Raw genomic sequence first — 27,977 nt, forward strand, 5'->3', positions numbered from 1 at the left:
TCTCCAAAAACTGTATTCTTACAGATAGGATATGTTGTATATGTGTCTTCCTGTCTTTCTCTGCTTTCCTCATAATATATATATATATATATATATATATATATATATATATATATATATATATATATATATATATATATATATATATATATATTATATACACACACATATATATATATACATGTGTAGAATCTACTGGTCACTTTTACCAGATACATATGTAATTGTAATAGCCGCAATGCCCTCTCAACTTCTCGAATTCTTCACGCTTTTTTGGATATGCTTGTCACTACAAAGCTGTAAGATCCAAGCGCAAGAAACTGAACGTGGTCAGGTCGGCAACGTGGCCTCCTTGTGATTATGGTGACGCGGGTTCATTTCCTGCGACCGGGCATCACAGTCTCTTCAATTGAAGTTAAGAGGTCATAGTGGCTATTACAATTACATATAAGTATGTATACACACACATATATATATATATATATATATATATATATATATATATATATATATATATATATGTGTGTGTGTGTGTGTATGTGTACTGTGTATATGTATATATATATATATATATATATATATATATATATAAAGCGAAACTTTCCCCAAACTTTCCGATGAGTAAATGCAAATCAAAATCTGACAAATAAGCTTGGAAAGATGAATAATCATGAAAATGGAAGTTCAACGACGCAGTTAAAGTGAAACGAACTAACTAACACTCCCTTTCTAAAGTTCTAAACACATCTTCAGTGCATCCAAAGATAACAAGCAAAAAATGCGCAAACGAGTTTTCCGTACAGCCGCTACAGCGTATAACCAAGGCCACCAAAAATAGATCTATTTTTGCGGTCTCGGTATAATGCCGTATAAGCAGCGGCACATGAAACTTTCAGCCACGGCCCGGTGGTGGCCTATCCTATATCGTTACCAGAAGCACGATTATGGCTAACTTTAACCTTAAATAAGATGAAAACCACTGAGGCTAGAAGGCTGCAGTTTGGTATGTTTGATGATTGGAGGGTGGATGATCAGCATACCGATTTGCAGCCCTCTAGCCTCAGAAGTTTTTAATATCTGAGGGCGGACAGAAAAAGTGCGGACAGAAGAAAGTGCGGACGGACAGAAAACTAAAAATTGGATTATGGCCATGCTAGACGAATAAAAGATTATATATCTCATGGTTTAATCGTGTGTATAATCTGCTTATTGACAGGAGTTTTCTGCATCCTTGAATTCTCCGTGAATCGGAGTTTTATTTTCCATTACTGGTCACAATTCATTTATTATACTTGCTCAATCTGGCTGTATTTTGTCTTAGTTACCCTCACCCTTGAGTTCACCCTCCGGTACACATTACCCCATATTGATTTGCTGAAAATCTCTCTCTCTCTCTCTCTCTCTCTCTCTCTCTCTCTCTCTCTCTCTCTACACACACACACACACCCACACACACACACACACACACACATATATATATATATATATATATATATATATATATATATATATATATATATATATATATACATATACATATATACAGTATATATATCATTCCCCTAAGAAGATAATCCACTACACTGTAAATAGTGAGCCGTTCCTACCTAATTTTGACACATCCAATTCTCCCTAGACGAATATAATCAGGTCCTCGCACAAGAAAATAAATTTAAACCTTTTCGCGTCTTGCCTGTAATATCTAAGTAGTTTCTGTGTTGCAGTTAATAGGTTCTAAGGTTATGTTACCGTCCACCACATGCTTTAGTTTCATGCAAGTAACAGTTTGGTTTAGAATGATGTTCTGGTCTCTCATTCGTTTCATAGTTTCGTGCAACTGAATAAATTCTGTACTCTCCTCTTTAGTTCTGCACACGTTGCTGATATCATCATTGTGTTAAGTCTAGCTTTCACTGTCATAACGTCACCTATTGTCTCATGTTCTTTTCTATATTCCACAATTCTCAGTTTCTTTGCCCTTTTCTTTTAATGTCTCTTCTGCTGCCTCGTACACTTGTTTCTTCTTAATCTCTCTCTCTCTCTCTCTCTCTCTCTCTCTCTCTCTCTCTCTCTCTCTCTCTCTGTCATACCTCCTCAAGTCTCTCTCCCCCGGTCAGATTTGGTGCATACTGCTTTTATACCTCTGTTGCAGCACATCCCACAATGGCTCCCTTTTAAATAGATTTAAATACGTCGGATTTATCTCTCATTCCTTCAAATATTTCTGGCTGATGTGACTTCCAGTGTTTGCAGACAATTGTGGCACTACCATTGCTTTGTGTGTGTGTGTGTGTGTGTGTGTGTGTGCGTATGTTACTTCCAACATGTAGTATCTTCTGCACTTTTGTCATGTTCCCGTATTTATTTTCATTGCCTGTGCACCGTAGCACACTACCTTTCGATTTTCTTTTCTATTACATTCCAGTCCCACGATACATTTTCCGTGTACCATTCTTCCCGGTACCTTGGGCCATTCACACAGCGTTGTTGGGCCATTCACACATTTGTAACAAGTTTTCTTTACTGCTCGCAACTTCTATACAATATTCATAGGAATGAATATTGTATAAAAGAACGAAGAGGTAAACAAAAAAAAAAAAAAAAAAAGACTCATAAGCAATGCTTGAACCAATATGTAATTCGAGCATACCGACGAAATTCACTTATACAGTGTTTCCTTTCAATTCATGGAGGTTAACGAGACTAGTCATGAAGAGCCAAGGCCATCATTCAACTGAGTCGTCATGGGGCGGTGGCATCTCCATCGGCTTCCCTCTTGGAAATATTTTATCTATTTATTGAAAAATGTATCTGAAATAATTTACATAACTATCGATATGCCACTAAATATACTTGGATGAGTTAAATGTCACCCTGATATCGAAATGAATATCACTTTCCAAAGGAACAGGTTGAGATAATCTACTAAAACAATCATATCACTTCTTCAGAAACGTCCCCTTGAAAAATAATGAATTATTTTGTATCCTCCAAAGGTTTTCAACCTCTAGGCGGACAGAACTACTGGGTTGCAAAGTTAATCATGCGCATGATTAAAATTAATCTCGTCTCGGTTTGGAAGAGATTCTCAAAAGACCTCTTACTCTATATTACATCTAACCACACTTATCTTCAGAAAAAAGCCTGTGCCTATACAAAGCTGGCTTAATATAAACAACCAACCACAAACATGCCATAATCAGTCTGTCTGAACAAATCACCGATATATCAAATTAGCCAGTGAGAATAAATACTTACGGTACTAATGCCTATATACCTTATAATATGGCCTCGGAAACTTCTGTCCTGCGCGCAGCACTCACTTTTAGGATCGGACGGGGTGAACGATGCCCCTGTCCAAAAACCCATTTTTTTTATAAGTTACTTAATTGAGGTTTGGTTTCGTTCTTTAAAGGTTTTAAAATGTTATTAATTTCGATTATGACAGTCAAAACGTCTGCTTTGAAGAATTGCCTGATAATTTCATAATGATAAAGAATATGCTTACATATCCTTACTATGAACCTCGAAAAGATTAAGTGCATAAGCGAACAGAACATTAATCATCCGCAAAATAAATATCAGCTCTGCGAAAAAATATTAAATGAAAATGCTGCCTCTGCTCCCAGTACTTTATTCCCTTTTAAGTGAGATGTACTAGCTATTCAACTAAAGCCCGGATCTTGTTACTTTTATAAAGCTTCAATAATGTTATCTTGACAGCTGGACTTGGAGAAACAATGCCTTTACAGACTTAGAGTTACAGTGATGATACACAACAGATAGCAGAAGATGTAATGAAGCACCCTCGTGTGCTCAGAGATGCTGTTTATTGAAACACTTTTAGCGTATACCATCTTCAAGAGTTTACATCCCGTCACAATTCATAAATCAAGCTTAAGAGAACCAGTGCGTTTTCTTCCTTTAACCCCCACCCACCACTCCCCACCATGCGGTTTTTTTTCTTTTAAGATTCAGTCATACCCTGTCTTCATAGCGAGTCATTAGAAAGGATGAAAGCAGGCATTCACAACAGGAACGCATTCTCATTTATAAACTCTCTCTCCCCATATATATATATATATATATATATATATATATATATATATATATATATATATATATATATATATATATATATATATATAGAGATAGAGATATATTTATATATATATATATATATATATATATATATATATATATATATATATATATATATATATATATATATATAATCGTTCTGCTGAATAACCAAACGCATACCTCCCTAATGTCAAATTAAGCCATTTGCTTTTCTACCATCATCGATGGGGAGTTACAAGTATCGCCATGCTTATAATTATAAACTATAATTGTCTGTTGCATCTACTTTAGATGCACACTTAATACGAGACACTCCAAGATATTTGCATTAACATTTTACTCGTCATCTTCAGTTTGAACCATGACCCTGGTTTGGACATACGCTTGCTTTCAAACAATTATCTGTTATCGAACACCTTGTGTATATGTTTGATCATCATTCATTATCCACCGTTTATGCAAACCTGTGAAAGCTTCTTAAATTAACATTAATTGCGTCTACATTCCGACTACCATCTAAACATCCACTCATCGATGTGTACCATCTGCTTTCGCCGTGCCTTAACCCTCTACCCTTAAAATAGTGCCAAAGACCCAGACCGCCTTTAATAAATTGTGAATCGGAGATGCATCCTACCACGGCAAAAGCTCCGATTTCTACGAACTCTCAAGAGTGCAACACAACATTTCCCTTTATGTTAAGATGAGTTCCAATTTTATCTGCAAACGAAGTCCTTATTGATCAGCTGCCCGTTGAATGCCCGTTAAGGTATAAGCCACAGACAACGTCAGAATATATAACAATATTAGGGTTTTTTAAAAATTAATCATCAGATGGAATATAACACAAAAAACGCTATTGTTGCTGGTGAAGAAGTTGATGATTTTCGAAAAGAAGCGAACATCATTGATGAATTTTACCACTCACGCTAAAGATTCTAGTTAGGCTATTTTGTAAAGTCGTATTGCAAATCATTTAGCGTGTAAAATGGAAAATGTGGCAAAATACTATATCAGATATTCAGTATAAAATTCTTTTTTATTAAAATATCATTTATAAAATACCATTTTCCAAAAATTATTAATAGAAATTCACTACTTGGCAATGTACTCAATTGGTGCATCGTCTGCAGCAAGAGTTTACTCAGGTCCAAACATCCCACCAAAAACAAACAGTCAGTAATTACTTACTAGCCTTCTCTTCGAGCAGAACCTGTGCAACTACAACATTATCTAGTGAATCTGCCCCGAAGAAGTTTAGATTTTTATGTGGAATACGCGTGGTAGACGTTCATTTTAAACCAGACTGTGACTTACTTGGTAGTTGCTAATACTCGCTCCCTCAATTATCCGCATCCGCCCCAATTGTCTCCAAGATCAAAATTCAAGGACAAAAATTCAATAACTTATTAGAGTGAGCTGCATTACAGAGATTCTGAGAAGACCGGTAGGTCAGGCTGTAAACCTTTTTGTGAAATGTCTAATGTATCATTTAAGATTTTGTGCGTGATCTGCAAATTACTAGGGCCACCAAATGTCGTTCACAAATTCGGTAAAATAATAATACCCCCTTGCCGGTAGTTTTATTCTAGTTTTCTGAAGGTTGTTATAGTTTTGTTATGAAATTTTGACTCTTCCTTTCCAGTTGATATTTCGATCATGATATGCTGAAAAATTCTGTTTATTGACGTTTCCATGGAAATTTCAGTTTTACTGTTTTCCAGCAATCGGCCTCATAACCTAAGCCTATTTTCCATTTGGCTGAGATTATATTCCATGGAAAGAATGATTCATCAAGCTGACACATAGGGCAGGCCTGTATGTGACGTTTTAAAGATTGGAAAGTGCAGGTTACAACCAGTTTTAACCGTGCCTACCAAACATAGTCCATAGATGCGGCTTGCCTTAATGGTAGTGGCTAGAGTAATTAGGGGGAGGTTCGCATGACTTAACCTAAAGCAAGCTGTGTTGTCAAGCCTGGCAGGGTACAGTCTTGCTTGGAAAAGGAATTCATAAAGAATATGGCAAAGTTATAGACGTTGCCCATGATTGATTTCAGCACTGAAAGTTGGTTTTCCAGTAGGCTGGCTGTTGATGCGTTTTGAACAATATTGTCAGTCATGGAGATATATTGTTAACCCATCACCCCAGTCTTATGTGCAATAATGTGTGGGGGAGGAGGAGTGTTGGGTGTCTGACCTCAGAGAACCCAGTGCTTATGTGAAAATTGTAATTATGGGGACATCCTAGCGTAATGCAAGTCCTACTCACATTGGGGGACTCTCATCTGTAACCATTGATAAAATACTTGGCTGCAGTATTTACAGTATGCATCCTAGCCTAACCCTTTTCTAACCTAGCTTAGGTAGATGGGGCCCTACCAGGCCTCAGGCATTGCCCCCTGTTACCCCACCTGGAACATATATGATCTTCCCTTATTTAGAAATGCTATTAGACTCATTGTGTAGGAAAGATGGACAGTTAACCATCCATGAAGTCTGTATAAGATTTTACAAGTTATCAGTACTTGCACGGTATGTGAATTCTTTTAGAAATGTGTTTTTCTTGTAATTTCTGAAAATGTTAAATTGTAAAGAATTCAGAGATTCTTGATTTTTCCAAACAGAAATTATATTGCCTTTTAGCTAACCAGCAAACATCCATTAAATACTTATTCTATGGGCAATGAATGCTCAGTACAAATCAGGTGGAAAGCGCCAAACTGTGTGTGTGCATAGAATGAATCATACAAGATACCATTAGTGACTGGCTAATGATTATGTTGTCATAGCAAAGCAATTGGGTAGAGAGACATATATAGACTAAACACTTACTGAAAAATCATCAGAAACAGGTATGACAACATATGACCAAACAAAAAGGATTGTGTCAAGATTAGCGAACCCACTCACAGCAGGGTTCGCTATTCTTTACAAGAAGATTATTGTGTTCATTATTCTTTACATGGGAATAATCAGGTTCACTGTTCTAGAGATGAACACTTCAGTACCAGACATTTGATCCCCCAGGGTCTAGTACTAAAGGTGAAATACATTCCCCCCCCAGGACTAGTACTAAACACAGCAAAACAGTGTAGATGAATCACTGTTTCACCATGTTTAGTACTAGCCCTCGTGTGGAATTGGAGTTCAGACCAGAAAGGGTTGGCCATTCTTTACATGGGGAGCATTGGGTTTTCTGTTCTTGACATGGAGATGTTGGGTTTGCTAATCTTGACATGATCCAACAAAAATTATAATTTTTGGTTCCTGTCAATATTTCATTAACTATAGATTTATGAGATATAACATACAGAAGAAAAGTTGTTGTAATTACTATGACACAAACAATTTAGAAATGATGTGAGTAATTATGGGTACCTTGGAAAATATCTTTTACAGTACAGGTAAATTATAAATTAACAGTGTGTTTGTTAGTTAGGCTAGTTTATTTTTCATTCATAGGAAATTGCACTTTTTCAGGGGTGTCTATGAAAGATTTGTGATTTTATTTATGAATAGGCTTGAACTACTTTTTCTTTTTACAAAACAGCATTTGAGAGCATCCACAGGCCGTTATTATGGAAGGTCTTGTGTCACTATAGCATTCCCACTAAATGTGCACAGTAAAGCTAATGGAAATTATCCATGAATGATGCAGATGCAAAGTTAATGCTGACTTCATCTAGTCAAGTGAATCAACGGTAAATATGTAGAGGGTTCTGCAGGGAACAGTATTTGCTGTTTGCCCTTCTCATAAATTGTATAGTGGAAAATTGGTTTAGAGATGAGAAAAGGATTGAGATAGGAGAAATGATAGAAAGGTGACAAATTTACAATATGGAGATGATGCTGTTTTAATAAAGATTTACAGAACTTTCATAATAGTGTGCATGATGTATCAAGAGAGATGGGACTCAAAATAGATCAAAGAAAGACAAGTAAAGAGACAGAGTTTGCACAAATGGATGATATATTTAACACTAAATGGAGAAAGGACATAATGCTAGCCTTAGCATTGGTAAGTAATTAAGGTGAGCTTCACCGTCTCTCTTACTTAGTCTAGCACTTGGAGGGATGGGGACCCTTGTCATACTTACTCATTCCTGGGTACAGTACATGGCAATTCTCAGGACGTGTCAGTCCCTGACAAGAGACTGGAGGCTCTTTTTTTATCCCCTCCCCTTGAGACTTTGTTGAGGTGATTGCAATGAGAGGACTTAGGTTTGAGTGTCGAAAACTGTGTATTAGTATTGGCACACATAATAAAGAAGTATCAAAGAAGTCTGTCCCGTTCTGGCTACAGGAGGTCAACAGAAAGGCGAATCATCCGGTGATGGTGTTGGCTACATACCTCTGGTGGTACCAGAACACCTTTACCTTTGTACTTGTAGGACATCACCAGTAAATCCATGGATACTTTCTCCGTAGGATGTATGATGGATACTTTCTCCGTAGGATGTATGATGGGTACTCAACATATGTAGCTACCCAAGCCATGCTAGCGCAGAACAGCATCTTGCGTAAGGTTTACGGAGGAGAAAGTTTGGTTGAATGAAGGTGATTGGTTCTATTTCCCTTTCTCTATCTTTTTCCACCCAGCAACCAGTGACCATGTTCTCATTAGATAGGTCAAATGCAGATCAGTTATACAACAAAGCTTCCTATTTTTTACTTATCTTTAGTTGGCAGATGTAACTTTCTCTCTCCCTTTTAACAAGGGAGGGTAGGTATAGAATTATTTTGCTATCTGGGAATTTGCTGTAATATGATACCTTCTGAGCTGGTCTTTGTGTCCCATACAAGAAACCATAGGTCTCCAAATTTTCATAGAGTGAGGTTACAAACTGGCAAATCTCAGGCACAGCCTTTTCAGCCATGGCTTAAATATATTAGACTGTACACGTGGCTACAGGAATCATGTTCCCCATTCACGGTTATAACCAGGAAACTGACTTATCAGGGGGAATGAACATCAATCATGTTCCCTAGACAATACCTTCCACCCTAAGAGTGAGTCTCCATATCAGAGAATACATTGTAAATTCAAGGTAATCTGCATTTTTCATAGATATAAACACCTGAAGTCTCATATCATAATCTCGCCTCCAACCAACTCCCATGTTTTTCCTTGTTAATAAAGGAAAATATTATGCTGTAGTTAAGAGGGTGGGTGGTTTTCAAACCCCTCATTTATGTGCCACTTGTTAACTACCTAGTTACCAAGCTTCAGCAACTGGACCAGCTTTCACTGAAGGTAATCCATCTTAAGTCGCCGCTGTAAGCCCTCAAAGGAATTGCACTCTCATGGTTCCCCCTGGGCTCCATAAGACAGACCAACCAATCTTAAAGAATTCTCTTATAGTTGGTCTCAGCCAGAATAGTGCTTGTTGGCACAGTGGTAGAATACAAAGCAGGACAAGAGTCTCTATATCTTGTTGACATTTTATCAGTCAGTCAATCAATCCATTCATCCTACTCACACAGATGTAACAACAGCTCATATTCAGCTATCTCCCTTATTACTTGCCAGGTCTGTGCAAGATAAATGTTCACCCCAGTCCCATACCTTTTCATCAGGGAAAGCGGTGGGTTTGGAGACTTACATTGGCTACCAAAAATGGGTTTCCATTATGTCAAAACCTGTTTATTGATAGCGTAGCTGCTGGTCATCCTCAAAGGAGCTTACAAAAGAAGGATTATTGCACCTTCCCGGCAGTATCTCAGCATCACCACCACTCTCATGGCAATGGTGTTTAAGGAATTTTACATAAGTAACTTACCATTACTTTTAGTTTCTGTTATCGGCAGCTTAAACTTATGAAATTCGTGGGTCGTGTTAGTTTGTTTTGGGGTTTGGTGCCATGCCCCGCCCACTTTCGGGGAAAGAGAGGAACAACTAGCAAAAGAGCTTCAGTTTGTTTCTGCCGGCTGATTGCTGTACAACAGTTGTTAGCAGCAGCTGATTCTATTTTAGAATTTGTCTTTCCTGTTGTTAATTCATCGTTTGAGAAGTATTCTGTATTGGTAGCCTTTTCGGCACATTTAGATAGTGTTAGATACTTAATTGTGACTTTAACTGATTTGACTATTCCTGATTTTGACTTAACTTCCTTGGTTTTTTCATTATGTCTGACTCTAGTTCGTCTAGCCTTAGCTACAATACTCGTTTGACAAAGGAAACCCAAGACTCTCATATGATCTGCACAGGCTGTAGGGGGCAAGTATGTTCTAAAGAGTTAACTTGTAGCGAATGTGTTGATTGGGATTTAAAGAGGTGGAAGACTTTTAAATCACATTTGAATAAACTGGCTTGGGACAAGAAAAGAAAAGCTACTGCTAGACAGACCAGTAAATCTTTAGCTAGCCAGGAATCTCATAGTTCTGCTGTTGATAATGTTGATGTTGATATTAACATTCCTGTGATGTCTGCTAATCCCATTAATGATCCCTCTCCTGTGAAACCCTCTCCTTTACCTGGCTCTCATGCCTCCGAACCCAACCCCAAGACTAGCCTCGAGTTAAAGATTGATAAAAGATTCGAATTGATCGTCGAATCCATTGCAAAGTTAGCTTCGTCTGTCAAAGTTCTTATGGATGACAAGAGTGTTTCGGAGTGCCCTGTAGTGGCCAGTACTAGTGCTGCGTTGGCAGAGCGCATAGTAGCGCCCAGTGCAAGTGAAGTGTTGGTGGAGGAGGTGGCTGTCCGACCCATCAATTCGCCTAGGCAAAGGTCAGTGATGTACTCTCCTAAACCTGGGAGAAGTCAAACTGGTAGCCTAAGGGAGGTCGGCGGGGTCTACCCTCAGATAGTTACCTTCTCGGTTGATCCTGTTGCCAAATCCCAGGTTGCAGCCAAATGCCGTTGGAAAGGTGTTTTGTTGGATGCTCATTGTCTTTCCTCGAGTTCGGAGGATTCCTCTCCAAAGCAGCAGTGGCACTTTGTAGATGAGACACGTCCACTGAAAAGACATGCTAGTGGTATTTCGTGTTCTCCCCTAGTGCCTTGCAAGAAGTTTAAGGATCCTTTGGATAGTCCTCAGCCATCGTGTAATGGTTAGGACAGCCCAGAGCGGTTTTCTTCGGTTCCTCCTGTTGTAGAGAGTCAGGAAGTGTCTTCTAACCGCTCCTTGTCTGGTAAACACTCAGACTCTCGCAGAGTATCTTCTTCTGATTGTCTCCTGGCGCCAGAACCTGCTTTGGCTCCCGAGCGCCCAGTAGTGACGAAGACTCCTGCTGTCGTAGATCACTAGGATCGCCCTTCTTCTCGTAAGCACCACATATCACCTGAGCACCCATGTTTGTTCAACCGCTCTGTGTCTCCTGAGGTTCTTGTCGTTTCGAAGTGCCCAAGGACAGCTGGCCACCCTCCTTCCACAGTCGATGTTTCTCTTGCTCCTGCAGTTGTTCGTGCTTCATCCATTCCTCAGTCTAGTCTGCTTCAGCCTTCGACCAGTGCCCAGTCGGCTTCTACAGTGGACCCTATCCAGAGCAAGCTGGACAATATTTTGAGCTTGCTTACTAAAGCTCCTTTGGCTCCCCAGTCCACAGATCTGGTCTTGTCACCTGCTGCTTCTGAAGACAAAGAGGAGGTTCTTGTTCAGGATGCTCGCCCTGTAGGGGCTTTTATATTCGACACAATTGATGCAGGATAATGGGAACAGATCTGAAGGTTATTAAATGAGACTCTGACTTTCCTTAACCTAATTTATTACCTTAATATTACAGTGGCCTGAAGACTTCCAAACAGAACCTTATCCTAATTTTATTTACATTTGCCAGAGCTTATCAACTACCATCTTTCAATACTTAACCTAACTTATTTCCTACTTATCACTAAAGTTTATCAAAACAATCTTCCTATACTTATCTTAGCCTAACTGAATGCTATCAATAGTCAAAATAATATCAATAAATGATCCAACTCTGGCGTATATCCGATTCAAGTTCCTTATCTTTCTCAGCACTTCATCTCAGAATAATCCAAGATAACCACGAAAGTCAACACACAATTTGGAGATCACTTCAGGTTTATTTCAGCCATGACATCCAAGCTGAGGGCAGAAATTACTTTGGAATTTCTTCATGCAGTCTTTTTCTACACAAAAGCCCTTCTCTCCTTCCAAACGCGAATCTGAGATGTCATTCACAATAAAATCAGCCTACAGATATTAAAGCACTTTCTCTAACCCTGATCCCATTTAGGACAGTCACTTTCTTAAGTAACTGACATAATAACTTTCACTCCATGGAACTTGAAAGTGGTTCGGTCTCACTAACTGTTTGGCTGCTTTGGTAGTTGCCAATGTCCATTTCTTATCCCAGGTAAAGCTTCTTCCGGGTCAGGTGAAGGGAAGCCAATTACTCTACCCTATCACACTCAAGCAAACTGCAAATAAAAAAGGAAAAAAATGACATGAAAACATACATCAGACATTCATAACAAAAACACAAAATAAACATCATAATAAAACATCACAACAACAAAAACGGAACAATCAATTCACACCAACCGTCTTTCATCATACAAACCCAAACTTAGCCTACCACAGCCCCTCAGCTTACATGGCTCTACTGAAGTACCTGTTAGCCACTTTCCCAAATTTCTTCTCGCCTGCCGCTCCTTCCTCGCCTACCTCCGCTTTTCTGATGGAGGCTCAGTTGTTGGACTTTTCTAAGTTGCCGAGGTTAGTGCTTTCTTCCTCGGCAAAGAAAGCCTTGAGCAATATTGATAGTTGGCTATCGGAGAAGAGGGAGCAAGGTCGTGCCATCTTTAGTTTTCCTCCTTCAAGGTTAACTAAGAGGAGACACCTTTCTTATGCAACAGGGGAAGCTCCTTCCCTGGGAGTGTCTGCCTCCTCCCAGGGGAACATTTCTGGCTTAATTGATCCTTCCTGAAGATCAGCCTTTGCTTCAGCAAAGGTTATGTTTTCCTCGATGGAACTTTCACACCTTCTTAAGAATCTTCTCTTCTGGGAGAGATGGAAAGACAAAGGGGCTGAACCCTGAATAGTAAATGTTCTCAAGGAAGGATACTCCATTCCCTTCTGAGAAGAGCCTCCCATAGTCAGATTGACAGTAACGTTGACGGCATACTCCGAAGGCTCTATGAGGTTTTTGGCCCTCTTGGAGGAAGTTTCGTCCCTCCTCAAGAAGGGGGCGATAGAGTTAGTAGAAAACGTGAATTCTCCGGGGTTCTACAATCGTCTTTTTGCGGTACCCAAGGCATCAGGGGATGGAGGCCCGTCTTAGATGTCAGCGCCTTGAACGTCTTCGTGCAGAAGACAAAATTCAAGATGGAGACAAACTGTACAGTCCTGTCGTCCATTCGCCAGGGAGAATGGATGACGTCAATAGATATGCAGGATGCATATTTCCATATTCCAATTCACCAGGAGTTGAAGTTTCTAAGATTTATCTACGGGAACAAAGTCTATCAGTTCTGCACCCCATGTTTTGGGCTCCCGACGGCGCCACAAGTTTTCACCAGAGTTCTCTCTCTCCTGGCCAAATGGCTCCATTTGATGGGTATCAGAATCTCCCTATATCTCAAAGATTGGCTCCTTTGGGCCTAATGGAGGGAGAAGTGTTCGGAGAATCTTTGGAAAACCCTCTTCTTAGCCCAGTATCTTGGGTTGGTCATTAACTTTCAGAAGTCCCAGCTGATTCCGGATCAACAGATTCTTTATTTGGGGATGTTGATCAACTCTTAGACTTTTTGAGCTTCTCCGTCCCTGAAAAGAGTGGATTCTTGTCTGAGGACAGTAAACAAGTTTCTCAATCTCGATCACTGTTCAGCCAATGAGTGGATGAGCCTTCTGGGAACATTGTCTTCTTTGGAGCAATTCATTTGCCTAGGCAGGCTCCACATGAGACCACTGCAATTTTACCTAAGGATCAGCTGGAACAGGAAGGTTTATCCAGACACCTTCAGTTTCCGTACTTCAACCGAGATCAGAGAGGACCTGCGCCTGGTGGAATTTAGAATGCAGGTTAGCAGAAGGAAAGTGTCTTCTTCCGTTGAGCCCCAATCTAGACTTTTATTCCGACGCGTCAGACCCACAGTAGGTTAGGGAGCTCTTTTAGGGAGCAAGGAAGTTTCAGGGACATGGTCCCGGGAACAGAGAGGGTGGCATATTGCCAAGGAACTGAGAGTGGCACATCTGGGACTTCAGTTCTTTAGCAGGGAAGTATGCGAAAAGACAGTCGTGGTACGTTCGGACAGCAAGACCGCCACATCTTATATAAAGAATCAAGGGGGAACTCACTCCTCCTCTCTTTGCGAGATAGCAGCGGAGCTTCTACTTTGAGCGGGTCAAAACCAGACAAACCTTTTAACACGCTTCATACAAGAGAAGTCAAATGTTCTAGTGGACGAATTGAGTCACCAGAAGCAGGTGCTACCCACAGAGTGGATGCTGGAAACTGGGTGACCCCAATTCTTGACCTTTTTGCGACTTCCAGAAACCACTGCCTTCCTCTGTTTTGCTCACCAGTTCCAGATCCTTTAGCATGGGCAACAAATGCCATGCTTCTATCAGGTGACGATACAATCAAGTCGCTGATTTCCACCGCGAAAGAGAGATATGCGTGTCTTGCTAAGAATCTTGAAATGAAAACGCGAGACATGGTAAATAGGAGCAATGTAAAGCCAGATAGAGTTAAAGTGGCTGTTGGAGATAGGGTTTATTTGAAGATAAATGTCAGGAATCAGTTGAACTATAAGCTGGGTCCTAAATTTGAAGGTCCTTTCTGCGTTGTAGAAGCAAAGAAGGGGAATAGATTTGTTGTTCTAGATGAGAATACGGGTGTGTCTCAGTTGACACATATATCTAAAATTAAAAAGACGGGTTAATGGGAATCACTATGGGTTAATTCCTGGGTTGTACTGTGGTTATGGTCATTTCTTTTTCTTTTTTTATTTTTCCTTTTTTCTCTGTTTTCTCTCTCTCTGTTTTTATTTGTAATGGGTTGTAAATGGGCGTAACTTGTAGTTTTTTTAACTGCAGAGGACATTAGTTCAAAGAGTTATACAAATCTTTAATTGTCCGAGTTCAGTTTTTGCTCTTATGTGTTACAATACTTTGTTAAAATTAAGTGCAAAATACCGTAGAATTTGTTTTTTGCTTTTTTTCATGGATTGCATCTGCGGTTAGGGACTTCATTGTTCGCATTTGTCATTGGTAATTTGTTGTTTTGAGATAATGGTTCGCATTCACATGACTTTGTGAGTTGTGACATGGGCTGATTTCGTAGTGAGGTTAGGCCCATGTGTTATTATTTAAGAATATTATGATGTATAGTTGTCGTCGGACGCAATATCTTTGAATATAGAGTTACAGAATAAGGTTTTGTTATTTGGGATTTTTTTTTTGAGGGGGTAACTAGTATATCTGTGACAGGTTTGGGTAAATCAGTTGGGTTTTAGGATAGGATTAGGAAGACTTTAATATGTCTTCCAAATTTGGGTATTTGGATTTTTCAGTTCTCTTTTAGAATTAAGAGGGCTGTGCTATTGGTAATTGTAGTTGTTATGATCATAGGACCGATTGCCAGTATGTCAATTGCTGTTTTGCTGAGAATTGAGCAGGTTTCGACCACATTTGCTAACCAGGGTAAAACTTTGATGACTTTATGAGATAGGTTACCTCTCAGATGTTTAGGATTGCCTTTAATGAATTCAGTATATTGGTAGGTTTCTCGGGTAATTTTTTTTACTGGGTAGAATTTTTATGAATAGTATCTTAGAGTTAGTGTACCTTATAGAGGGTTAGCAACTTGGAATTGTTTCACACTGTTATCATATGACCTTTGCCCTAGTAGTTTTAATAGTTCAGTAATAATATGGTATAGTGGGTCGACTGTTGATATAACCGACTTATGTAAGACACCACTTCCTCGCAGCAGAGCTGTTCGGAATGTCTTCTATGAGCCTCAACTTATACAAGTTAGGTATGGGAGCCGTCTGCGATATGTCTGCAGGTTGCTACTCCTGCGCTTTCATGAGAAGATCCAGGGTTTTGGAGAGATGTCGGGCAGGACATCAAGAAATTGCTGTCGTTGCTGGGAGATATCTGTTGGATGCAAAGGATTTGTGAGTGCAGCATTCAACATGGGCTTGTGTAGTTGCAAGCCATTCAGCATAGATGGATCGCCAGGAATTCAGAACGCGAAGGAAACCATGGGCTTGCGCAGTTGCAGGCAGTTCAGCATAGATGGATCACCAGGAATGCAAGATTTCAAGTGTTGCATTCCTTAAATAAACTGTTATTGGAATAACATCTGTGTTACGAGACATATAATTTTCATACCCAGTGCATATGTTTTGCCATGATTTTGGAGTTAGCCCCTATTGAACTTTTGATGGGACAGTTCTTGTATCAGGACAAGGACGTCCAGAAGTAGGTGGTCCAAGCTCCTGTAACAGTCACGGGGGTGATCTTTGAAAGAACTATGTGATGACCAGGGCATTTCTGCTGTAGAGGCGGTGGTGTTGGTGGCAAGGAATGTCTGACGTATGCATTGGAGATCTGACGAATGCACTTGTGCTGACATTGGAAGTTTGCTCAGATACAGAGAGCTATCTGTTCACGTTTTAACCACATGGAAACAATGTGTGTTCGCTCGGTCACTGAACTAATGCACTGGAACTGTTGAGATACCGGAGAGATATGTGTGTGTGTGTATATGTGCGATCCCCCATGATAAATGACGGGAGGAACACTGACTCGTGGGGGGACTTTGGTTTTGGTGGGTGGTGTGTGTGTTGCCTCGTGAGTGTTTAAAGACCACCACCATGAAAATACCTTATCTAGCAGCCATCGGCCATAGAAAGTGAGTACCATAACTCATGAACACTTATATAATTTTTCCAGACTTTATATAGTGCTGAAGTTAAATCCTGTTGTGCCTCCCTTATGCATTTTTCTGTTTTGAATATGAATATTGATTTCAGGTTTTAATATAATGATATATTTCTTTCTACAGGAATTCGAAGACAGTCCTCAGAGGATGAAATATTTGGAAGTGGTGCTTATTTGACTCTTACATATGATATGACTTTTATTGTGGTCTTTACAACCTTGTTACTTTGTTTGATGACCAGGGTGTCATTCACTGGAATTGCTTGGCATAGAATCATTTTCCTACTTTCTTGTGAAACAATATCTCCTCTATTTATGTGTGAATCACTCCAATTTATGACCATAGCTTTTGCTGAATCACTTTCATTAATTTTGTCAACAAAGTCTAGTTTTCTATATTAGTGTCTCATTTCAGTAGGCCTTTGTGTGAAGATAGGTTTAGTGAGTGTCTTATGCGAAAAGAGAAGGGATCTGCTGACCTAAAGAAGGCCATGGCTACCAGAGATATCTCAAGAAAAGTGGGATGTCTAATTCTGTTCTTAAAACAGATCCCCTTAAATAAAGATGGCCCTCGAACCCAGGCTGTTAACATATACTTACCAAGTATTTACCAAGTATTACATGATCGGAGCCCGCCTTCCTCCCTACGTATGAATATGAGGGCATAAACAAATTGAAGCTCTTTTGCTAGTTGTTCCTCTCTTTCCCTGAAAGTGGGTGGGTCACTTCACCAAAACCCAAAACAGACTAGCACGACCCGTGAATTTCAAAATTTTAAGCTGCTGATAATAGAAACTAAAAGCAATGTAATTTCAGTACTTGGTAAGTATATATAAAACTTTATTTTATCATAAAAATATCATTTTTCTATAAAAGGTAAAGTTCATAGGTTATAAACCATTTTCTTTATTCTGGATAGCCATTAAGGTTTGGCGATAAAGAACAGGAGACACAGGAACCTATATATGTACGTACGTCCCTCGTGGTTTTACAGTGATTTACATGATTATGTTGGGTCTGGCTGTGGGATTATTGCACCTTCCCCAGTTCAGGAATACTGCCCCTAATAACCACCTATACACTTGGAGACTTCTTCGAGAGAAACATTTCCAAAGTTTCCAAAGAAAGTTTACAGTGCACTCACCTTTCGGAAGTAATAAGCCTTAGGAAAGGAGTGAGGGTCTGCCTTTTTAATGAGAGACACTAAAATAATTCTTAGCCCATGTAGAGAGAGCAGTTTCTTTGTGTTTGGGTGTAGGAAAAATAGGACTATCTGGGATTTTTGCTGTGACATCTTTGTAAACCTTAGGTGCTTGAACCAGGCATAATGTTTTAGCGAAAATACTGAGTCCCCTTATCAGAAAAGGGAATTATCCCTCCAAAAGGTCCTCATTCTTGGCAAGGGATGATAGGCCATGAGACAACAGTAAATGACGCTAGGTGTATGAGTAATAAAACATTGTCCGTGTCTAAGAGAGCCCAGTTTGCTAATCTGAGCTCCTGATGCCAAAGCGGTCAAGAAGATTGCCTTTTAGAGCATATGAGTTGTAGTTTTATTGGACCCAATGATTTAAGGGAATGACAGGAGCCTAAGAGCCTTATTCAGGGACCAGGAAATGGGAAGCCTTGCAGGAGCTGGCCTTTGCAGTGCAAAAGATTGGAGAAGGGAATTAACTGTTTCTATATTAGAATCAGTTCCAAAACCATAAAGCAAGGATTTTGACAATGCTGCCTTGTATGCCATGATTATTGTAATAGCAAGGCACTTAACCTCAAAAGATATATAATAAAATGTAAAACTGTTTCAACAAATTTTAACTGGGCTTTCAGCATGGAGGTAATTGAACCACGTTTTCCATATGGACTGGTATGTTGGATTAAAGTCTGTAGTTTTTGCACTAGGTACCTAGCAATGTTAGGTAAATAATTGTAACAGTAAACTAGGTTTAATAAATCCACACAAGAAGGTCATGGTCCAGAAAGGAGGATGCATGGACTTTCCTCCTTCTGTCTGGGATAGAACAGTGGATGGTAATGGAATCTATTCTCTTGTCTGTTTAAGCAAAAGGAATCAGTGACTATTCAGCAAATTCAGGGCCACTAGGTAAGTGCTTCTGTTGAAATCTAGTAGATTGTTCAAAGCCTTGAAAATTGGGATAATGGAGGAAAGATGTATATCATCTTCCATTTGTTTCAGTCTTGTAGGAAGTTGTTGGTTCTCACATGAGGCAAACAGGTCCACTTCCAGATGTGGAAGCATTTTGGCAATTACTGACTTGAGAGATGTTGAGCGTGAGCCCAACCTTTTTATATAAGACATTGCAGTCATATTGTCTAGGGCCAACAAAATGTGGGTTTGTTTTGGAGGCTTAAATTTTCTGAGATGGAAAGACAACCAACAGCTCCATAAAGCTGATATGACACTTCCTCAAAACAAATGACCATCTTTCTGCTGCCTAACAGTCCTCTCAATGGCCTCTCCAGCCTGTCATAGAGGCATCTGTATGTATTATCGGTTGTATGGGCAGTGGAGTCAGGTTGACCTGTTTGCCAGAGACCCCTTCCAGTTCACGGACAAAGTATTTTCCCAGTCTCAGATGAAGGCCATCGTACAACTTTTCCTGGCAAGTGAGAGCCAGACTCTGTGTACATCCTACAGTCACAATCTCATGATTAGAACTACCACTGACGCAAACTGTAACAGACTCAGACTTCATTTCAACTGTCGTATGGAAAAACTGGGCTGTGCAGGGAATCATCCCAGATCCTTCCTTATTCTGATCTGAGTGCTTTTGGGAAGAGACAGCTGGCAGCAAAAAGTATCCCAATAAAGTCCCAGCCTCAGAAAATGTCTGCTGGATGTAAGGCAGGACTTGCTCCTATTTATTAGGAAACCTTGTGACTTGAGTCTGTCGACTACCACTCTCAGATTTAGTCTTCTCTCTTCTCTTGTGGCTCCCTAGATTAGCCAGTCATTCAGGTAGGCCACCAGTTAATTCCTTCTTTCCTGAACTCCCATAAAATACATAAGTACAGTATACAGAAAAGTTTTTGCAAACAAAGTGTTTGTTCAAACTCAACAGGTCAAGGATCACCCTTTGTTCGGAGGAATCCTTCTTGGGGATGCTTTTAAGAGGAGCTCTGGTTTTTGGAGAAAAAATTCCTTTAGAGTAGAGGGGGAGGGTGAGACCATCTCTGTCCTAGCCCACGGAAAATTATACAGTATCCACAAGGGGAGGACTTCCAATACATGTGATGCTGTAGAAGGAGACCCTTGACCATGCAAATCCTATAGGGCTACACCTCTTCCCTTGCTTAATACGCATTCCTTTCGTCTGTTGTTGGAGGGATCCTTTAATAGTGACTGGAGGCTTGTATGGCTCCAATTCATACTGAGCTGTCTTAGGCTTAGGAAGAGGAAACTCTGAAGATTATTGTTTCCCAGATTCCCCATTCTAAGAAGAGCATATACAGGCAGTCCCCAGTTATCGGCAATCTGGTTTTACAGGGTTTGTCTAGCGATGACGATAACCGAATTTTCGACACTGATTTCTGGTTATCGGCGCTGATCCATGGTTATTGGCGGCCCTGGTCCCCAGTTATAGGTGCTGATAACCAGATACTGGCGCCAATAACCAAGGATCGGCACTCTTATTGTCAATTTTCAGTTATCATCATGCTGTCAGGAACAGAACCCCGCCGATAACCGAGGACTGCCTGTATTGTATAATTCTGTTGTTGGGCTCGTTCAGTGAGTTGTGCGACAACAGACTTTTCAAAATGGACCTGACAGAAGGAGTAAAAATGTAATAGGGAGGTTACACTGGGGAGCAAAATGTTAGAGTCACCAATGCTTCTTTTTAAGCCTTAATGTGACACTCCAGAGAGTCATAAAGTGCTTCCCATAGGGTCCACATAAGTACTTTGGCTACTGCAGTGAACATTGTTCTGGAAGACTCTGGAAGCTCTTTAATAGCTACTTCCAGCATAGTAGTAGAAGTTATAATATTGAGGAGGCAGAGCTTAACATAAAACTATGTTTTCCCTGAGATTTTTCTCATAAGGGTCCCAAATTGCTGGGTAGCCATGTCCAAAGGGAGCTTTTTCCTCTCGAAAGGAAGGACAAGTGTTGCCCATTCCTTTATAGAACTGTCAGATACTGGGATGATGGAGATGAATGGCTTTATTTCTTCTGTTAACTCTCGTTTTCCTGCCACCACAAAATTCTGAAATTCTGTCTTCACATGACTGATTGTAAAATTGAAGGGATAGAAGGATAGTGCTCCCGGAGAGAGTATTGGTTTTCTCCAGAATTGTTGTTGTACTGCATTTTCATTTAAACTGGAGAAAGCTTGCTTCTATGGCTTTCATTGCTATATTAATAGGTAGGATAACTGTCTCCTCCTTCGATTTCTGAATTCCTATTGAAGGTGGGACCAAGTGCCATTCAGTATTGAGAAAGGCTGCTCTGTCCTGAAATTCTACATACTCAACCTCAATCATTTCCTTTCATTAATGAGGTATTTTCCTTCTGATGAAAGGATGCACATAGAGGTGTCTGCCAAGAGGTATCTGTATCATTCGCAGGGGCAAATATTGATGCTCATACTACATTCTGATTTGAGGTTATATAGTCCAACCTTGTCTTATTAGTTACCAGTTGGTGCTCTTGGAGTGAGTAAGCTGTCTCTTATCACCCATTCTGATTTCAGCTGGGATCTAGACAACTGATTCAACTTCTTTTTGGGACTGGTTTTTTATTACCTTGCTTCCATGAGTTTTTTGGTGAGAGAACCAATCACTGCCTCTCTGTCCTTTAGTTTAAAGGATGTGAAATTTTTTGCACATCACACCCAATTTCATATCTAGGACAGACCTGAATTCCTCTTGGGAATCATGGATAGTATGCTGATGCTCAGTAGCAAGGTCATCATTGGCACTGTTCATGATTTACAACCAGAATTCTGAAAGTACAGCAAGCAGAATTTCCCTATCAAGGAAGCCTGGAAGAACTGATTGAGCCAAGGCAATCATATCACCACTGCCTGGCAGTACAGTATAGAAGTCCAGGAAAAATCACTACCCTTTAGAAAGTACAGACATTTCAGATGTAGTTGGGCTGACTGTATGAGGGTCCCCTTTGATATCTGATCGCTGAATGGGAGAGGCAAGATTCTCAGCTATGGTATCTCTCACACGTAAAGCAGAGGACTGTTCCCTAGATTTTCCAGATTCAGAAGGGAAATTTCAGTGACTCTGTCCACTTCATGTTGGTTATTAGTGACATCTCTTCCAAGGAAATAGTCTTAGTCTCCATTGGAGGAGTTGAAGTGGGAGTTCCTAGAATCCACTGCTTTTGAAGTACAGTATTGGCCCAAACGTAGATTCTGCTCGAAGAGGGATGGAAGCACACTGCTGGAGTTATGCCGGAATGATGTAGTAGTCTTCTTCCATGCTCCTACTGAACCATATGACTCATAGAGACAGCTTAAAAGGAGCTCTTTCATCATTTAAACTGCTAGGAGCATGTTGCATATTTCACATGTTTGGCAACCAACTAAATTCACCTTTTTTCCTACAGGGCAAGGCTCATGGCAGGTAGTTATGAGCCATTGCCACGGGCGAAACGCAGATTGAGCAATTCACTTTGGCACAGTTGATATGTGGATCCTGCATAATAGCAGCACAGTGGTGATAAAAAGAACAAGTATTTATTAAAAACCACCTAGTGTTATTATAGTTACCTATATCACTGTATAGGCAGCAAACACTTCAAATTAAAACAAGCTGACATGGCCACAAGTACGGGGCCATAGTATGCTGCTAGGTAACTTGATCAGTGGGTCATATCCATAAAATAGTAGTAATGTATTAAAATACTAATCCCCAATTACCACAATAACATTGCCTTAAAGGATTTACGTACAATTGCTTCTAAACTCAATTAAGACAAAACTAAATGGACACCCATACAGTGTATTTCTATGCAATTCATAACTTTTGATAACCCAGTCTATTTCCAAGAACCAGGTAAAGGTTAAAGGTTACATTAGTTGGTACATAATTAAAATCATGAATTATTGGAATTATTGTACCAAATTTATATAAAATCAGTATCTCAAAGATTTTAATTTGACAAAATTCTCCATTATGAAACAGTAGTTTTTATATTCCTGTAGGAAAAAGGAGAGCATCACGACAATTTTTCTCAACACCTATGACATCCCTAATACCTGGAGTAATACCCTTTAGAGGTAGATCCGAATGAATATCTTTCCTTTAACACATGAAAAGAACCCCGATATTAAGGATAACTGGGGAACTTTTTATATCACAAAATCCATTTCGTTTGATTATAAAACACTACAAAGGAAATACCGGCTTTTATTAAAAGTCAAGCATGATTGGGAACTACTGTGACAGCTATCTTTTGTAAACAAGAAGTTAGGCTAACATGATTTACCCGTACAGTAACCTCAAATTATCTATCAGTGTTAAAAAAGTCATTGACTAATGAGTTTCAATAACAAAATTCTGTAAAATTATTGCATTAATGTTAATTATCGCTTTGTTAGACAGGAAAAAACACCACGGCAGTCACAGCCTAGCCTAGAGATCTGATCCTTACTTCTCACCTTTCAGAAGACCTGACTTAGTTGCTCCTAATTTTAACAGATATAAGCCTACCTGTTAAAATTTTAAGAAACTAATACTTTTCACTGGGTCTTAAAACTATGAACTTATCTCGAAAGTTGTTATGGTGATCGACAAATGCACAGTTGAACACTTTTCCAGAACGAAACTTGGGGATTAGTGAACTCTGGGACAGACCAGGGTGTAATGAGGAAGATAGCTGACATATGTGCTGTTGTTACATTTGTGTGAGTATGATGAAAGAAAAACCGAGGTACAGTAGTTGCAGTGGACAGGGGATAGAGCCCTCTTGTCCTGAGTCCTTTATATTCTATCACTGTGCCCACAAGCACTATTCTGGCTGAGACCATCTGTAAGAGAATTCTTTGAGATTGGTTGATGTGTCTTATGGAGCCCTGGGGGACCATGAGAGTGTAACTCTTTGAGGATGAAGAGTGGCTCTGCTATGAAAAATACTGTGTACTGTAGCTGAGTATATGGAAAACAGAACCCGGTAACGAAAATTTGCATACGTATGATTGGTACATAGATAACTAAATTAAACATAAGTGATCAGTGGTAAAATTAGATATATCACTGAAAAATAAGAAAAAGGGAATTGTGCTTGACTGTACCTTCAGCCAAGGAAATGCAACCTAAAACTGGATGACTGTGGTACAGGTGTTGCAGTGCAGTCCATTTTCAGACCAGTCATTATGTTGTATTATCACCACCTGGCACGAACATACACAGCACATGAGTGTTCTATAAAATGAGTGAGGATGAAAAATATTGATATCTGGCTGAGTTTGTATATGGGGGCTAAAAGTTCATACTCAAAACAGTTTGTTGAAGACTGTGATGCAGTAGTGAATTGAATCTTTTTTGTGAAATTTTTCCTCTCCTTGTGAGCATGTTCTTATCTACCTTACACACTGATAGTGTGAATTAAACTTGATTTTTTTTAATACAAAAAGTGACTGGGTGTTAAGCAGTGCAGTACCAAATTCCCCATGCTTAACCACTCTGGTGGGGAGGAAGAATTTTTCTCGGCAGTGTTTTGGCCACGTGATATCAATACTGTATTTCCTTCATCCTTTGGCCTGCAAACAAGGACTTATGAAAGCAGCCACCAGTTTGGAATCAGTTTTTGAGAACACATTCTACGTATAGCTGATGTAGAGCTGATGACTGTAATCTCACTAATCCATGCCCTGAGTGTTGTTCTTGGCCTCCTGAACAGTGGAGGGTTTTTGCCAAGAGGAAGCAGCATAGGAGGAAGTCAGAGGCTCCATCTTGGAGGAGGTTCCCTCCTTTGATGGACGCGTTCTATGCTCCTTCTTGTTTTGTCTCCTCTTTGCGATATCCTCCAGTTGCTACATCTTTTTTGGAAGATTTTACCCCTACCCACTCTTCTATAGCTTCGTCTATGGAAGTTTTGGGAGAGGGGTCAGGAGACTTCCCTACTAATGCTTCCTCTGCTTTTGGTGGTGGATACATCATCTTTCCCCTTGCAAGCAGATGTGCCTCCATCTTGTTCTACCCTTTCAGATTCCGATGTGCAGAAGATGGCTGGCCTCTGGGCTTCTCTAGGTCTATCAGGATTACCAACCTTGGATGGCCTGTTGTCCCACTATAGGCAGTCCCCAGTTATCAGCGGAGGTTCCATTCCAACAGCGTAACGATAAGTGAAAATCGCAGATAACCAAAAATTGGCAATTTTCGGGGCTTATCGGTGTCAGTAACTGGAGATTGGCACCTCTTTTATGTATGTATCAGTACCAATACCCGATTCTCAGCATCAGCGCCAAGAAGCGGAAATCAGAAAATTGCTGATTTTCATCGCTAGGCAAGCACCGTAAAACCAGATTGCCAATAACCGGGGACTGCCTGTAGTTGAATTCATGTGGGCCTGCGTCAGCCACCTTGTCAGTCCCCATCCCAGCAGCTCCCCCACATCCTATGCTCAGTTCATCAGCTGTTTTGTCTTCCCAGCTGGCTTCTCCGCTCTCATCCAAGCATGTCGTCCTGCCTCCTCCTGCTCCAACCTCATTGGTTCAGGTGGTGGTGATTGAATATGCAAGAGTTATGGAGGTACTGTGCAAGTGAAATGTCGTAGGACGCCATCTCCTTCTTCATCTTCTTCCTCTTTCCCTGTTCCTATCAAGCGGTGGTGAATTAGAGACTTTGTCTCTTCCCCTAGTAGGAAGAGTCTCAGGCCTATCATTTCTTCGTCTGCTCCGGAACACAGCTGTGCTTCTCCCTCTCCTGACATCCTTGTTTCTGATGTCGATGATTTATGCAAGTTGAAGAAGTCATCTGCTGTTGTTCCTCCCTCTGCCAAAGTTCGTAGGAAGGACCACAGCCGTGCTTCTCCCTCGCCTTACGTCCATGTTTCTGATGTCGAGGATTTATGCAATTTGAAGAAGTCAGCAGTTGTTCCTCCCTCTGCCAAAGTTCATAGGAAGGATGATTTTGCAACCGTTAAGAAATCTTGTCCTGCACCACGTCATCCTTCAAGTCCACATTCTTCTAAGGATGTCCGGAGCTCATGTTCTGAGATTTGGCCTACCAGGAGCCTTGTTGTCCGGCCTAGATGTTCCTCTCATTCTCCTGATGAAATACGTAGTGGGCGCTCCTGCTCCTGCCTCCAGGTGGTTGGACACGCTCGTGTGGAAGATCACGCTCATGTTCCTGAGCACGACCGTGCCCATACAGAAGAACACATCCGTGTTACAGAACGCGGCCGTGATCCTACTCCAGTTCCTTTACAGTTTGCTGGTAAGGAGCGTGGTGTCAGCCCTACACGTCCATGCGTAGGTTTTCGTCCATCTCCTCGTTCTCATCCCTCCAGAGCAGACGATGTTCACCTTACTAGGCCAGTGGCTTATAATCGTTCGGTTACTCACGTCCATGCGTCGACCCACGTCCTTCCACTGAGTTTTTGCGTGGTGTATCGGTCTCCCTTTCTATCAAGAGGAATGTAACTCAAAATAGTTTCCCCTTGACATCCGCAGGTGTTCATTCTCCAAAGAAGGTTTTAGGTCCGGAAAGGGCCTACGCTCTAGTCTTAGCCAAGAATATTTTGGATTCTTCTGAGTTCGTCGACAGATCAGGTAGGGACTCCCAGGGACAGGAGGTGGAAGAAGAAGAGAACCAGGAATTTTTTACTACTTATGGAGAGGTGGTTGGGTTAATCTGCAAGTATAACAATCTTGTGCAAGAGGACATGACAGGTTCACTAGATTTTCCCACGGGAATAGAAGCTCTCCTTGGACCGAGAGAAGAATCGAAGGCTTCCATTGGACTTCCTTGTTCTAAGCATATGGATTATATCCTTAGTCATGTAAATTCTATTGTCTCTGGATGGGACAATTCCTTGTGTCCTGGCAGAACGTTCAAGCTTCTTCCTACTCCTTTCCCTTGGCATTGGCATTTCTACATTACACCTAATGTTGGACTTCTACCTCGACAGCTGGATGCAGATGTGACTCGATTGGCTCCTGGAGTTTCCCTAGACCAGATTCGGGCAGAGGGTCCTTCCTTCACCTCTCAGGAAGCTGCCTCTTTGGAGTTGTCTGCCTCTTCTGCCTTCCAAGCAAATTCTTGGTTAGACTTGTGGTCGACAGTGATGGTTAAGATTTCGTTCTCTGCTCTTGGTGATTCCGAAGGTAATGATTCCTACCTTAAGCTTTTGTAGTTGGGCGGTAAAGCCATTTCGTATTTGGCTCATTTAACTGCGACTATTTGGGTAAATATTTTGGTGAAGAGAAGGAATGCCACACTTTCCAAGGTATCCAGATTCATTAGTTTGATTCCATGACAGCCCTGAGAAATGGTGACATCCTCAACACTTCTCTTTTCCCTAAGGATTAGTTGGACTTGGCCATAGATAGACAGCGAGCTGATAATAATGATTGGCTGGTTCATCAACCCATCTCTAAGTCTGCTAGTCCCCCTCGTCCTGGTATCTCGAAACCCAGGTCCTTGGCTCTGCCCAAGTAGACTGCAGTTGCCTCTTCATCCAGCAGGTCTGGGCAGGTTCCTGCTGCAGCAACCAGCAAGAGCTCCCACCAGCGTCCCTTTCATGCCCATTCCTTTAAGCCAGCAAGAGGCTCTAGAGGTAAGACGAGAGGTTCCAAGCGATAGAGTAGGCGCCCCTCCCCACAAGTCGTCAATGGGGGGGCTGCCTGGCAGGCCTTCGGGGCAGAAGAATGGGTAGTAGACGTCCTTTGGGTAGGGTACCTACTACCCTTGAGCTTTCCTCCTCCTCTTTCCATTCAGCCTCTTCTTCACCTGACATATGCTCTCGGCTCATTGAAACATCAAGCTCTTCAAGGTAAAGTGGTGAAGATGATGGAGAAAGGAGCAGTGGAAATGGTAAAGCATCCATCTCCAG

The 27,977-nt window shown here is 40.7% G+C and overlaps 1 protein-coding gene across 3 annotated transcripts in view; it reads left to right on the top strand.

The window, feature by feature from the left end:
• The first annotated feature begins 5,187 nt into the window (after positions 1-5,187).
• Positions 5,188-27,977, top strand: part of LOC136840613 (sedoheptulokinase-like) — a 104,814-nt gene continuing 82,024 nt past the window's right edge. For 2 of the 3 annotated variants that reach the window (XM_067107318.1, XM_067107319.1), the window contains exon 1: positions 5,215-5,530. The gene's annotated coding sequence lies outside the window, so the exon portion shown is untranslated. Of the gene's footprint in view, positions 5,531-27,977 lie in introns of all 3 variants that reach the window. The other variant, XM_067107317.1, reaches the window with a different exon arrangement.

Source organism: Macrobrachium rosenbergii, chromosome 8 (assembly GCF_040412425.1).
Source record: "Macrobrachium rosenbergii isolate ZJJX-2024 chromosome 8, ASM4041242v1, whole genome shotgun sequence".
Lineage (NCBI taxonomy): Eukaryota > Metazoa > Arthropoda > Malacostraca > Decapoda > Palaemonidae > Macrobrachium > Macrobrachium rosenbergii.